This window comes from Thermobia domestica, chromosome 1, assembly GCF_964235325.1.
Source record: "Thermobia domestica chromosome 1, izTheDome1.hap1.1, whole genome shotgun sequence".
Taxonomy (NCBI): Eukaryota; Metazoa; Arthropoda; class Insecta; order Zygentoma; family Lepismatidae; genus Thermobia; species Thermobia domestica.
The window spans coordinates 25,476,329-25,492,670 of NC_137454.1; the positions used below are offsets into that span (position 1 = coordinate 25,476,329).

Here is a 16,342-nt window from a genome sequence, read left to right on the forward strand (position 1 = left end):
TTAGTACCCCCTCCCGACTGGAATTCCATTAGAAACATGCGAACAGAAAGAGTGCGCGTTAGTCATTCACCATAGACTGGTTCGATCCCAGCTCGTGCCGTGTGGACTTTGTGGTGGACTAACACCGTGCTCGTGGGTTCTCCTGTTTCCTCCCACTTTCTTCATTCCACCATTTCACTCATCTCTCATCATCACCGTTTCCTTTAGCCTAACCAGCATAACCGTGGGACGTAAAACTTAGAGATTTAATTTCATTTCATTCACCATAGAAACGCACAGTTCAGAAAAGAAGTGTTTTAAAATTTTGTCATAATTGTACTGGAGGCTTCAACAACCATAGCTTAATTCTTCTGTCATAATCATAAGCAAAAAGCTACAAATTAGCAAGTATCGCACCCTTCTAGTTTATATAAATAAAAAATAACTACCTCATGTCAGGTGTGGGGTTCGAACCCACGCTCCCAATCGGGAACCAGAGCTTAAATCTGGCGCCTTAGACCACTCGGCCAACCTGACTACATGTAATTAATTCTTTTGTAGCTTCATGAACATGGCAGACGTGCGACGCACTCGTAACCATGACGTCATAAGAGTAGCGATGTTACAGATGTAATGTCTACATTCAGAAAGTAGTAATGCTCTACTGGTTGGAGTTGAAACCGTGGGCGATGGGTCACGGATACTCTAAAATATGGAATTTATTATGATTAAGTATTCTGCCTGTTGGGAGGTTCTGGGATTAATAATATTTTAATTTCTTTCTTAATTAGGTTCGGCTTGACCTCGGAATTTTCTTCCACGTTTCTCGATTTTGAGCTTCCTCTTTTAACTCACAATATTATCTTCTCTTTTTCAATTCATCGATCAGTTATGTTCTTCTTTCTACTGTTCGCTTTCTTTCCATCTTTCCCTCAATGGCGGTATGAAGAAGACAATTACTTTCGAAGATGTGTCCAATCTAATTGGCCTTTCTACGAAAGATGCCGGTTAAAAGCGTCCTCTTCTCTCCTATCCGTTTTAATATGGGATTTAAGCCACATAGAAACAGGGATATCCCAAACTAAAGAGAAAGACGCTAACCATTTGGCTAGAAAGAAATTTAAACAGTAATACTGATATCTGTTTCGACTTCGCAATTTTTACTATTATATACAAGGCTGGAAAGAAACCTGAGAATCTCCCTTTGTCCTATAGTTTGGTAGCTTAATTGCTTACTTTTTTACTTTAGCTGCCTCAAATCTGAAAGAGCCTACGATCATAGTGTAAACTCAGATAAGACTATAGTCACTCATAAGGCTACGAAGCAAAGGGAATAAATGTAATGCGGTCTTTAACAACAAATCGTACTCCAGCAAAACGTTAATTGAAGCATATTTTAAAACAAAAATTTTAAGAAAACAAAAAAGAAAAGAAAGAAAGAAGGAGAAAATGGATCGAAAGATTGCAATCTTGGCCAATAATTAGTTTTTGGATCAGGGACCACAAAAATTTTTGAACGGACCCTAAATCGAGTTTTCGTATTTTCTACGGAATAAGCAATTCATACTGACACGGGAGGGTCCCACAAGTTGTCGCAAAAATCTGATCGCCACATAGCACATCTGATAGAGCATCATGAGAAATGAAAATAAGCAAAATTTAAGATGCTATGGACCAGAAGGATAGGAGCTACGGGGCTTCAAAATTTGAATATCCAAAAAATTATATAATGGAATTATGTACGCTTAAAGTAAATATCTTAAAAACAGTTAAAGCAATCGAACAAAAGTTGCACAATATAATGAGAACAAAATGTCCGATCGGAAACCACAAACAATGTTACCGTAGATGAAGCAGTGTGCATAAAATATTTAATTTGAAATAGCACCATATACAAATGTGCACAGATTTAAAATGCACTATCATCACTAAACATAACAGTGAAGTGTAGTGGTAGTGTTGCACACTATTGGAGCTACGTATGCTGAAAATGTACAATGGAGAAGTCTGATACGTGGCAACAGATGGTAATAAAAGAATCTGGGTCTCATACTATGAATTTAGTTCAAATGCATAACATAGATAGTATAACATAGCAAAATGTCACAAAATATTGATGTATTTGAAAAACGAAAGTGCATGATGCTATTTTTATGTCCTGTGTCAGCTGCGAAGCTATATAGGAGTGTAAAGTGGGATCGGAATCACTATGAAAGAGAAAGATAACGACTGAATGTAAGGTGAAAAGTACAACAAAAACATGTCCGAGGCGGGATTGGAACTCGCAATGCCTCATATGTCGGTTGTCTAGCCTTCTAGACCACACAGATATCCTGGCCGACTAAAAACAAAATGAGGTAGTAATAAAATATTTTCAATGTGAATATGGTAATATTACAGTGTACAGTACAAACATAATCATATGCTATGTAGGAGAGGAAATAAAAGAATATGTCACTCAACACGAAAGACAAAAACCAAGAAATTCTCTTCCAAATATTGATAAGATAATCGAGAAACAGTTTACAGAATTAGAAAACACGTATTTCTTTCCTCGCGTGTATGACTACATTTGTACTTACGAATGCTGTAATAAAGAGGCATTAATTTAAATAACGTACAAACACAAATTATGGATGCGTCAAAGAATCAAATAATACTTTCGATAAAGTGAATACTTTCAAATATCTAGGATCAATATTGAACAGAACAAAACCATATTCACGGAGCAATTAAATGTCCATCGAGAGCAGGGAATTCGTGTTATTAATCACTTCAAAATCTTTTGTCGTCGCGAATTCTGTCGAGGAATTTGAAGCTTAAAATATATAAAACGATAATCATGCCTGTTTTGCTGAGTGGTTGCGACATGGTCGCTCACTCTGAGGGAAGAACGCAGACTGGATGTATTTGAGAATAACATCCTGAGACGAATATTCAGACCCAAGAGGAACGGAAACTTCATAAAGAGAAACTGCATAATTTCTACCATTTTCTAAACATTGTTAGGGTCATCAATTCTGGGAGGCTCAGGTGAGCAGGTCATGTACAGTACCCAGAACGGAAGAAAGTACGAACGCTTCCACTAGAAAGACATAGGCGCAGATGGGAGGGGAATATTAAGGTGCATCTCGAAGAAATAGGAATACAAAAATCTTTAAGTTTCACGTCCCACGGTTATGCCGGTTAGGCTAAAGGAGACAGTGATTATGAGTAATGAATGAAGTGGTGGAATGAAGAAAGTGGGAGAACCCCGAGAAAACCACGCACACGGTGTTTGTCCACCACAAAGTTAACTTGGCGGAGGCTGGGATCGAACCCGGGACCCCAAGCACCAGAGGTGAACGCTCTACCACTGAGCCACCGCGGCCCCACAAATAGGAATACAAAGTAGAAACTGGATCCGGTTGGCTAAGGATAGAAGTCAGTGGAGAGCTTTTGTGAAGACGGCATTCAACCTCCGGGTTCCATAAGCCATAGAGTTAGTTAGTTTAGTTATTTAGTGAGAACTGTTGTTCCATTCAGAGCAAGGCTGATAGAAGGTAACTCTTGGAAATAAATATAAATTGATGAGAATTATTATTATCGAAGATTTGAGAATTCAATGCTGCAACTCAAATCGAAAAAGGAGGTTAAGATCAACCAATGAAATGAAGGGGAAGGAGCGTGAGGTATAGGGGGCTCACGAAAGGGTGTGCCACGTAAAAAGCAAGGTTGGGAACTACTTTTACAGATAATAGGGTCGGATACTTCTTCAATCGTCTTTTCTCAGTACGACCAACTAGAAATATTTCGAGATGATGTGAAGTAGGGAGTAAATCTATGGGCGCATAAAGTTAATGAGTTGAACTAGAAGATTTCAATGTGATATGCGTATCTTAAGTTTGGAATAAAAGTCATTGTCAGTACTGACCTAAGCTGTATGTCAGACACGCTTTGTAAGTGTTAATGAGAGTATTAGATTGTAATCACTAAGAAGCTCTACTTGAAAGAATAAGTAAATGACTGTATTTAGGATTTAAACCGCGGGAACAAAATATCATGTAAACCGAGAATAAAGTAAAATATTTCTTCAATTATTTTTTTCAATACAATAGCTCTGGACTACGCCACATTATTGCTATTAGTCAAGTGGGAAGAGCTAACCTATACCTAAGAAAGATCATTATAAAGGCGTAAGCCAGGGTTTCTCAACATTTTCAATCCGCGTACCACCAAAATATATTATTTATCAATACTACTGTAAATCGTCGTACTACCAACAACAACTCGCATATTTCCAATAATACGCGTACCATAGGTTGAGAAGCCCTGGCGTAAGCCAACCACGTCTTTGACCATTTGACTATACTTGTGATTTATCCATGAAATTTTATTTGAAGTGCTTTTCGAGAGGTTTGTAATAACCAAAACATAAACCTTTATTATACTCTTGATAGTAAAATTTAAAACATGATAATTATTTAGGCATGAATGAAGAGGTATAAGCTTTAATTTGTGATTGATTTAATGATTTTAATTGTTTACTTTGTTTGGTATTTGTAAAGTGTTTATGTGTTGTGACATGCATGACAGTTAACAGATTTCAATTAAGCACATACCTGACGATTTTTAATTGATGCGAATCTCTCATAACCTGGTCATTTAACCTGTTTTTTTTAAAGTCATTTACGGATTGTACTTTAACATTTGTATCGATATTTGTGTATTCTATGCTATTACTATGTTGGATGTTCATAAAGTTCAAAATAAACAAGAGTAGCACGATGATTGAAAACCATGTTTTCATTAACTTTTGTGTGTTAACTATAAAAGCCATTGACTTTAAAAGAAATGACATAATACCAACATCTTCTATCATTCATTATGATCTTACATTCTATATTTAAATCTAAGAGTACAGAATAAATACACTGTGGTTGTTTTTCATACCACACTGGCGAGGAGGGGGGGGGGGGCGCCTGGGAATTTTCGCCCCGGGCACTTGCAACTCATGCGACGGCCCTGTGCCCAAGCGCAAGTGTTTTTCAGGAAAAAATATTCAGTGGAATAGTCATTTATAAAACCAGGAAGAAATGACCATATCAAAGACCACATAACATGCAAATGCATAGATCAAACATGTATTCTGCTAGCGCTTCAAAAAGACCGGACAGTTATTTTGTTCTAAAATCTTCTGAACAGGAAAAAGTGGGACACGCGGCTGAATTAGTAATGTTCTTCCATGCAATAAAACATCGTATGCCATTTGAATCTATGAATTACACTATAAAGTTAAACTCTAAATTTTTAGTGATTCCAAAGCAGCAAGAAACATCGCTTTTAGGGAGAACTAAGGCAACAGCGATAGTAAAATCCATTTTGTCTCCTGACACTACGAAACGAATATATAATGATATAGAAAATGTCTACTATTTTGGTATTGCCACCAAACTGCGTCTGAATATACGTACACTCATGTCCAAAATGATTGTCGCATATCTATAACTGTCTTCTTATAACAATATAATTTGATAATGATTTTGCAGGGTACTTTTAATACCGATACTATGTGTATAATTGGAAAATGTATATTTGTGGTAAATTTCATAGGAAAAGAATTATAAATATGAAAATTAGAATGAGTAAAACAAAATGTTGCTAAATGGACAAGAAAGATTTATTTTCGTTTTATTGTTCTTATTTACTGCTCTTTTGGCATGAAATTTGCCACATACATGGCTTTGCCGATTATACACATACTAACATTATACGAAATACCGGACGAATTCGTTATCAAATTATATTCCTACAATAATATTTTTATAGACATGCGACAATAATTTTGAACATGAGTGTACATTACGACCTAGCAGAAAAGAGTTCAAGAAGATTGAGAAGATTACTGTAGCAAGAGGAAGGGAATTTAGAACACCTTAATAACAAAACCATAATTTTTGCCAGCAGAAATTTACACCAATGGAAAAATATTGTGTAAGAGTAAAACACGTGTTCTTGCGAATTGGTATTTTAAGCTTTTGCTCTCTATATTAATTTTGCAAATTAATCTAAGAGTCCGAGAGATCTCTTACTTGTGTAATACATTTGATGTGAAGATTTTGCTTCATTTCACAAACAATTCACTGCTAGTATTGTAAGAATAATAAGGAAAGTTACTTTAGTGTCAGTCGCATTTAGATCCGGAGTCTTACATATAGCTCTATAATAGGAATATAGTAGCAGTGAGTACATATTTTAATTGTCCATTATCATTAATTATTGAATTGTATTGTCCATTGTAATAAGGTATAAAGTCCACCGCCATTTGTATTAATCTAATTACAAATTTGTATCAAGCCGAGATTGTCTATGTCCGTGAACCTGGCAACACCCACACTGGCACTAATTTTAAAACATGTGCCATATATTAGTGCTGACGAACTATAGTGTTAAAAAAATGGTGCTGTTACACAAACGTCAAAAAACAAAAAAGAAATATTCTGGGTGGGGCTAGGTTCACGGTTCACGCTAGCCCCGCCCACTAAACCGGTTCAGATGAAACCCATACATGAAGTTAGTGTTGAATTAGTGCTGATGATATCGTATAGAAACAAAATTAGTACTATTCATCTTATCATAACAATGAATGGGTTTCATCTCAATCAATTGAGTGGGTGGAGCTAGCGTGAACATAGCCCCATCCAGATTTGTTTTTTTTTTATGTTTGTGTAACAGCACAATTTTTTAACACTACAGGTCATCGACACTAATTGGGCACTAATATGAAACATACGTTTTAAAATTAGTGCCGGTGTGGGTGGGGCCAGGTTCACAGACATACAGGGTTTGTCCGGAAAGTAAGAGGACTGATTTTATTCCGCCATGACTGTACTTCGGAGCCTGCGCACACCGACTGGATCCGGTAGAGGGCGTTCCTAGCTAACGAACGAGCGGCTGGTCAGTTGTCTCCGAGCACACGGAGAGTCAGGACAGGCTTTTTCGCGCGACGTGTTTCTGTGAGTGGTGCAAACCGAAAATGCACCGTTCGTTAGAGCAGAGGTACGCGATTAAATTTATAACGACTCACCAAAGGTAGTCGTCAACCTGGTTCGGCTAATGATATAAGTAAATCTTGAGTGGTAGTAATTGTTTACACATAAAAATATCTTCAATAATTATATACACTATTATTCTCACCTTTTCTATCGAAATTACAAGTCGATGATCGGTATTAAATGGTTTATTAGTTGATACTCTTTTAACGTATTTTCACTCAAACTGTCTTGCAAACATACATGTTGATTAGGTAACTATAAACAACTACATAGCAACGAATTATACAATAATGCATATTTCTTTACATATATTAAAAACATACTTCTTTTGTTATTTTAAATTAACATTATATCAAGTATATTGCTTGAGTATGAGCACTTTTTGCCCAAGGTACAGGTAATTATTAAACGATACAAAGTATCTCGTTGTATAAAAATGTCGCCCGACGATGGGACTGAATATAAAAGTTACAAGCGAGCTGGGCTTTTTTATTTAAGAACCACTGGTCCGTTTACAATAATGATGTTACATTACTTATGTCCTTTACATTTTGATCGCCCCTCGTATATCTCTTCATTAAGCTTCCTATATATAAATACATTTATAATAAATCTTTTATTCCATTATCATTTATCTTTTATTACAAAAACGTCGTCGCTTAATAACATAATCAATGGAGGGTACGAAATCAAAATCGTAAGAGACAAATTACCTTTTAAAAACATGTCACAATGATTAGCATTTTCAATCATTATTAAAACGGTGATGTTAAGAAAATAATATTTGATCTTTCCAGGGCGCATTATATGATAACTACGTTAGATGATGTTTCAAAATATACATTGTATCCATAAGGCATCAGAATATAGAAGAATCTTATTCAGGTAATATATAAAGTAGCGCATAAAGACAGTCGTCGGATAAATAGCTTAATAGAATGAACCTTATTCTTAACATAATCTTTGACAACAACGTTTCAACACAAATCCATATAATATAAATAACCTTTGCTTTTAATCAATTATGAATTGAATTATAATTCTTCACATTAACAAGAGAGAATTAAAATCATTTGAAAATTATAATTGGTTAATGAGAATTAAAGAAAATTAAATTGAATAAAAATAAGATAAATGTTCATGAGAATCTATAGCTGATATGGGTTTAACCCTTACTTCATCAACTGTAGTCAGCTTAAATTCGTACTTGCATATGATTCTAATAAAGTACATTGTACTGCACAATCGTTATTATGTCCCACACTATTTTGTACATGAATTGCGTCATGACTTTGATTTTGGTGCGAAGTGCCATCTCTTAAACTACGATTATGTCTATACATAGGATTTATAGCATTCCTAGGATTTCGCCATGTATTTTGACTGTTTTTAAGTCTACTTCGATTAAGGGATCTGACATAATTGTTGTCACGATTGGTTAGGTTAGGTTGATTCCCAACATATCTTTGCCTATTTTGTTCGTTTTGATTGCTTAAATTCACTCGATTTAGGTTGTGTTTCGTATCGTTCACATTACGGATATTTAGATTATGAACAGGTACAAGGTGATCTGAATTGTTTTTAATTTTACCTACTCCCGCTTGATGATTCTGAGCGTGGTATTGAGTTTCATAACATTGTACAATCATTAATAAGTGATTAAAACTCATAAACTGGGTAGAAAACAGGATCTGTTGTAGTTTAAACGGTAGCAAATTTCGAATTGATGCAATTACTCTAGATTCCGATTGCAACGGATTTACGACTTTTAATTCGTTATATGTATTTACAACAAAATCAACAACAGATTTGTGCAAACGAGGATTGAAAGGTTGATTTCTAATCGTGGCATCTCTGTTTGCAAGCAAAAAGTCATTTTCGTAATTTGCAATCAGCGCAGCTTTAAATTCCTCATATGTATTGACGTGATCTCGTATTGCTTTAAACCATAAAGAACATGGTGGGAGTAATAAATGAGGGATTAGTTTCATATATTGCGATTTATCTATACACATTATATTGCACTCATCCTGAAATTTTTCTAGGAAAGAAGTAGCATTTTCGTTACATTTACCACTGAACTTACTCATAGCACGTATTTCACTCATCTTTACACTTAACTTTACCTTTCTTTCATCTTTCCGTGTTCGTGTTGAGTGACAATTCCTACCTACTGCGTGATGTGTAGTTCCACCGTCTCTTTTCCGCCCATCTGTATTCCTTGGATGAATTCTTTCCAAAATAATGTCCTCATCGGATGGATTACTAGAAGATGAGATAATGTGAGGTCCACATTGATCTGCTACGGGTGAATGCGAGGTCATCTCCTGTGAACAAGGGAACTCCAAATGATCATTAACCATGTTGTTGTGGTATGCGTTGTCCTTAATCTGTAGCATCCTGATTTCCTCTTGTAATGCAGATATCAACTGAGTATTCGCACGTATTTTGGTAGAATTATCCGTGACCTGAATCTTTTGTTGCCGTACAGAAGATTCTATTACTTCGAAATCCTTTTTTACACAATTGACCTCTTGAATAACATGGTTGTAATTATCCTGGCAATCTTCAGATACCCTTCTAAGCTTTTCATCGAACTGTGAGGTGATGTCACTCATCGCCTGGATAATAGATTGTTTCGTCTCTTCGGATGTCTGCTCCAATCGTTTACTTAATTCCTGATACTGTTTGCCGGATTCCTCGGATTTTCGCTCCATCGTCTGTTTTAGTTCATTGGACATCTGAGCCAGATTTTGTTCTTGTCGCTGTAGAGCCATTAAGATTTTGTCTTCAACGGTCAACACTTCAGGTACAACAGCAGCTGTACTTTGTTCTTCGTTACCACTGTCACCAGTTTCTTTCTCCATTACCTCACCGATCATCATTTTTTTTGTGATTATTTTACCACTTCTAAGTATAGTAAAGTTCGTAGTCATGAACCTTATTACTGAAGTAAATTCCCCCTTACTTTGTACTTCAGGATATGAATTTACAAAGTTCCCGGGTGAGGTAAACCAAAAATTTTATAACGACTCACCAAAGGTAGTCGTCAACCTGGTTCGGCTAATGATATAAGTAAATCTTGAGTGGTAGTAATTGTTTACACATAAAAATATCTTCAATAATTATATACACTATTATTCTCACCTTTTCTATCGAAATTACAAGTCGATGATCGGTATTAAATGGTTTATTAGTTGATACTCTTTTAACGTATTTTCACTCAAATTGTCTTGCAAACATACATGTTGATTAGGTAACTATAAACAACTACATAGCAACGAATTATACAATAATGCATATTTCTTTACATATATTAAAAACATTCTTCTTTTGTTATTTTAAATTAACATTATATCAAGTATATTGCTTGAGTATGAGCACTTTTTGCCCAAGGTACAGGTAATTATTAAACGATACAAAGTATCTCGTTGTAAATTCTGTGTTAAACTCGGTAAATCTGCGACAGAGACGTTTGATATGATCAAGCAGGCTTACCCAGATGATGCTTTAGCAAACAGTGGTGTGTTTCGGTGGCACAAGGCCTTTTCGGAGGGCCGGAAAGAGGTCGCCGATGAAGACCGTGCTGGAAGACCTTCGACTTCGACAAACACCGACAATGTGACTCGTGTGCGCGGAGTTTTGAACTCAGACCGTCGACTAAGTATTCGTTTAATTGCCCAGATGTTAAATTTACCAAAAACTGTGGTTCATGAAATTGTGACGGAGCATTTGAACATGCGCAAGGTGTGCGCGAAGATTGTCCCAAAAGTGCTCACTGACGACCAGAAATTGCGGCGAGTGGAATTGCGCCAAGAAAATTTGAACATGTGTGAAAGTGACCCCCAATTTTTGAATAACGTATTCACAGGTGACGAATCATGGATCTTTCAGTATGATCCCGAGACAAAGAGGCAATCTTCCGAGTGGCACACGCCGGCATCTCCTCGCCCAAAAAAGGGAAGAATGAGCAAATCCAAAGTGAAAACGATGCTCATTGTCTTTTTTGACATCAAAGGCATCGTCCACCATGAATTTGTTCCTCCTGGACAAACCGTCAACGCCAAGTTTTACGTGGAAGTGCTCAAGAGACTCAAACGGAGGGTCAATCGTGTCCGACCAGACATCGGAGCCGACTGGAAGCTGCAACACGACAACGCCCCGGCTCACACCGCCTTTCTTGTGAACAGCTTCCTGACCAAGGCCGGCATCCCAACGCTTCCGCAGCCGCCCTACAGCCCAGATGTGGCCCCCCGGACTTCTTTTTGTTTCCTCGTTGAGAATGTCAAGGTGAAAAAATTACATAAGAACTATATTATAGGGCTATATAAACGTAATTTTTTCTCGGCAAGTAATCTACCAGAGATGGAAGAAAATTATGATGAATTGTGTTGCTAAAGGTAGGAAGAGTGGATGACACTAGTAAAGTAGATCCCAGTTTACTCATAATTTTGACGTAACTTTAGTTGGGATCTACTAGCATTCTAGTCGTCCCCGTCCCCCCAATTTTAACATGCTAGAGACGTCCATGGCCTTGAACTTTCAAATTAAAAAAAAATAAACAAACTTGGACAGAACTAAAAATTTACAAAATTCAACCACACACTACAAACACTCCATTTCGCACATACGCCATATTTCATATCAGTCTGTTCGTTCATAGAGGCAAAAAGCAAATATGTTGCCTATTCGTCAGGTTGGCCGAGTGGTCTAAGGCGCCAGATTTAAGCTCTGGTTCCCGATTGGGAGCGTGGGTTCGAACCCCACACCTGACATAAAGTCTTTTATTTATTTATTTTTTTTTTAACTGAGAGAGCGTGACAGTAATTGGCTTGTGCATTACTTTACCAAAGAAAAAAGTCCTATAATATAATCTATAGTACATCACCCATGTGCCATTAAACCGCGTGGATTGCTACTGGATATATATATTTTTTAAAAAATGTTAAGAACCAGTATGCTTGCTGTCTGTTCAATGTGTTTTAGTAACATGTCTTCTCCGATTGCTAATTACGGAAAACGGATTTCAAATTGATTGATCGAACTTCCAAAGAACACCAGTATTTCTTATTAACTTACGACGAATAATAAAGAACACAATTTTGCTAATAAGAAATACCATTGCATTAATAGCAAATATCATTGCATTCGAGCCACGTCATCTGCATGTGACCTTGCATCATCATCCACCGTGATTGAGAGGAAATCCACTACAAAATACGCAACTAACTACCTGATGACGTCATCCAATTGTGGGCAGAGTTGTGAAAGCAAGTCTGTCACGTCAAAACACCTGAATGTTAAGTTCATGCTAATAAGGATCGCAAATAAAGAAGCTCAGCAAAAGACCGGGTGGCAGTGTTGCCGCCTTGTAAAAAAAAAGTATCTGTTATTTCACAAGTTTTATTTTTATTGCTTCTTAACATTCCTGTTCTTCTTGTTTTTTAAAAAGATCTTTTTAAGAAGTTAACATAAGCTATGCTTGATAGCTTGTATCCAAGTTATCTTAACGGTGTTGAAAAGGGACGTACGCGGGAATTTATTTCAGGGAGTTGAAATTCCATATGAGGATAAATTATAGTAAAATCAGTAAAATTACCCCTAAAATTACACTAAATTTACAGAAAAGTTGGGATTTCGATCGAGGCCGATTTCGGAGCAGTCGTCCTTTCAGAAAAAATGTTCGGAGGCGGCACACTTAACATTCGGGGGGGGGGAGGAGAATCCAGGTACTATTTTATTTATTATTATATTATAGACATATTATTTTGATCTCTTCCGGGGACGCACTCTCAGAGCTCCGGGAGGCAGAGCCCCCTTAGAAACATATCTGGAAGAAACACTGTTTCGGACCCCCAGGATTCACCTTCTCTGTACGTCCCCAGTGTCTGGCAAGAGTAGGGTGACTAGATTCTGCCAAGCGAAAAGTAGTACACAAATATAATAGTATATGATAGTTTACTGCGTGGCAATACGCATGTCCTTATTTCATTTATCGTTAACCTTAAGTTAATCATTTGTTTTTATTAAAAAGAAAAGTACTGAACAAAAGTATTGAACGAATTCAACACAACTCCAAATGGTTTGATGAATGACAAAGTAGTTTATTTTTATGAACTTACAGTGAAACTTAGTGCAGGGCTAAAGATATTTTTTAAAATCAATTTTCGGAGCATGGGATTATTTTAAGAAATGAGGGAAAATTTAGACCGGCACGAAGGAACTTCTACTTAACTTGATTAGCATCACTGTCCTAAGTTCAAAAAGAACCTTTCCTACCTCACCGATATATCAACAAGCCCTTCTTAGTAAAAACAATATAATGCAAAACAATGGTTTGTTGATTGTTCTCTTTTCCTATTCTTTTGAGCAAGGGCGCCGATTTCGCTGTAAATTTGGAGGGGGGGGCATTCAGGTGCAGAAGGTATATATATATATGAAAATTTTAAGACAAATTGCACTCAAATTATGCCAAATATAATACACTCATAAATACAACAGGGGGCCCACATGAGCTTTGGAGCGGCTGGTCAGTTGTCTCCGAGCACACGGAGAGTCAGGACAAGCTTTTTCGCGCGACGTGTTTCTGTGAGTGGTGCAAACCGAAAATGCACCGTTCGTTAGAGCAGAGGTACGCGATTAAATTCTGTGTTAAACTCGGTAAATCTGCGACAGAGACGTTTGATATGATCAAGCAGGCTTACCCAGATGATGCTTTAGCAAACAGTGGTGTGTTTCGGTGGCACAAGGCCTTTTCGGAGGGCCGGAAAGAGGTCGCCGATGAAGACCGTGCTGGAAGACCTTCGACTTCGACAAACACCGACAATGTGACTCGTGTGCGCGGAGTTATGAACTCAGACCGTCGACTAAGTATTCGTTTAATTGCCCAGATGTTAAATTTACCAAAAACTGTGGTTCATGAAATTGTGACGGAGCATTTGAACATGCGCCAGGTGTGCGCGAAGATTGTCCCAAAAGTGCTCACTGACGACCAGAAATTGCGGCGAGTGGAATTGCGCCAAGAAAATTTGAACATGTGTGAAAGTGACCCCCAATTTTTGAATAACGTATTCACAGGTGACGAATCATGGGTCTTTCAGTATGATCCCGAGACAAAGAGGCAATCTTCCGAGTGGCACACGCCGGCATCTCCTCGCCCAAAAAAGGGAAGAATGAGCAAATCCAAAGTGAAAACGATGCTCATTGTCTTTTTTGACATCAAAGGCATCGTCCACCATGAATTTGTTCCTCCTGGACAAACCGTCAACGCCAAGTTTTACGTGGAAGTGCTCAAGAGACTCAAACGGAGGGTCAATCGTGTCCGACCAGACATCGGAGCCGACTGGAAGCTGCAACACGACAACGCCCCGGCTCACACCGCCTTTCTTGTGAACAGCTTCCTGACCAAGGCCGGCATCCCAACGCTTCCGCAGCCGCCCTACAGCCCAGATGTGGCCCCCCGGACTTCTTTTTGTTTCCTCCTGAAACGCCCGATGAAAGGCAAGCATTTTGAGACGACAGAGAGAAGCCAAGCAGCTTGCACCGCGGCTCTCAAGGATATTCCGGAGAATGACTCCCGTGACGCCTTCAATGCTTGGAAATCGCGCTGAAATCGCTGCATCGACGCAGAAGGAGCCTATTTTGAAAGTTTTTAAAGAATTGTAACGATTGGCTCAATAATTTTTTTAAAATCGACTCAGTCCTATTACTTTCCGGACAAACCCTGTAAATTGTCTTATTCTTTTATGTCCTTTTATGTCCCTTGGTCAGATTCAAAATTATATAATTGCATAAACTTATTGATTGAATTATTCACTTGGAAATTGAATTAATAAAATAAAGTTGAAGTATTTATTATAATATTGATGCGTTGATTGTCATTTGTTCATCAGGCGAGATTATTATTATTTTTTTGTTGTCTTTTTGTTTTCTTTGCGTTTTACAGATTATTTTCTTTAATCTTGATTGCTATTTTCCTTAAATCGTATTTAATTAAATTTTTGAACACTGGCGTCTCTGAAGAGGAGGACAGGGGGACGCGTCCGCCCCCAGTATTTTGAGTACGAGATAAATATATCAATGTTGAAAGTATTTAGATCTATATGGAAGAAGAAAAACACAGGAAGAACAAATTGAAGTTATGTCTGTTATTAAACATTAGGTTAATGTGATTAGAATGTCCGCCTGACGTGTCAAAGAAGGACTTTTCTTTTTTAAAGTAACACTTCTTGGTTAGTCAAAGTAGTCTCGGCTGCTGGCATACATTTTTTTTTTAATTGCTTAACCAGCAACAATTGGTTTCCATGACGAAGGGAGATTGAAGAAGAGAAGGAAAGGATGTATAGAAAGTTTATCTGTGAATTAAGAAGGAAAATCTACAAAGACAGGGAAATATACAATAGAAGCGAATGTGACAAGAAGAATTTAAAAAGATAGAGAAATTTGAATAATATATACGAGAATAAATTTGATGTGAATACTATAGACGGACAGCAAGGGACAACTACTATGACAATATAGAAACTAAAGATAGAAATGAGTGTTTAATGAGCGAATTGAGTTTGAGAAAGATGGAAAGAATGCATTGAGGAGCCGGATAACAGCAAGAATAAATTCTACATTAATTTTAGACATTAAAACGGAAATCAACGTAAACGAGGACGGTTCATTGGACAAGTTCAAAAACATACAACGAAATGAACATAAAGGTAGATAATATACTTTTTGAGTTTATTAAGAATGCAGAAGAATGAAAATCAGAAAGTTCGAAATTCGCACTCAAATCAAGTGTCATCGTCAGATTTCTTTCAGAGAGTTAAGATTTTGTTAGCTAAAAAATCGAAATAGTATATATGAGGACTATAAAACTACACTGCTGCGAATGCGTTCAAGAACACTGAGCAGGAATTCATCGTTGGGAATGTCAAGGTGAAAAAATTACATAAGAACTATATTATAGGGCTATATAAACGTAATTTTTTCTCGGCAAGTAATCTACCAGAGATGAAAGAAAATTATGATGAATTGTGTTGCTAAAGGTAGGAAGAGTGGATGACACTAGTAAAGTAGATCCCAGTTTACTCATAATTTTGACGTAACTTTAGTTGGGGTCTACTAGCATTCTAGTCGTCCCCGTCCCCCCAATTTTAACATGCTAGAGATGTCCATGGCCTTGAACTTTCAAATTAAAAAAAAATAAACAAACTTGGACAGAACTAAAAATTTACAAAATTCAACCACACACTACAAACACTCCATTTCCCACATACGCCATATTTCATATCAGTCTGTTCGTTCATAGAGGCAAAAAGCAAATATGTTGCCTACTC

General features: G+C 37.1%; 2 non-coding genes across 2 annotated transcripts; one reads left to right on the plus strand and one right to left on the minus strand.

The window, feature by feature from the left end:
- Positions 1 to 432: 432 nt before the first annotated feature.
- On the minus strand, positions 433 to 516 carry TRNAL-UAA (transfer RNA leucine (anticodon UAA)). Its single transcript has one exon. It is a non-coding gene; the product is annotated as a tRNA-Leu (tRNA).
- An 11,188-nt stretch (positions 517 to 11,704) lies between these two features.
- On the plus strand, positions 11,705 to 11,788 carry TRNAL-UAA (transfer RNA leucine (anticodon UAA)). Its single transcript has one exon. It is a non-coding gene; the product is annotated as a tRNA-Leu (tRNA).
- The last annotated feature ends 4,554 nt before the right edge of the window (positions 11,789 to 16,342 follow it).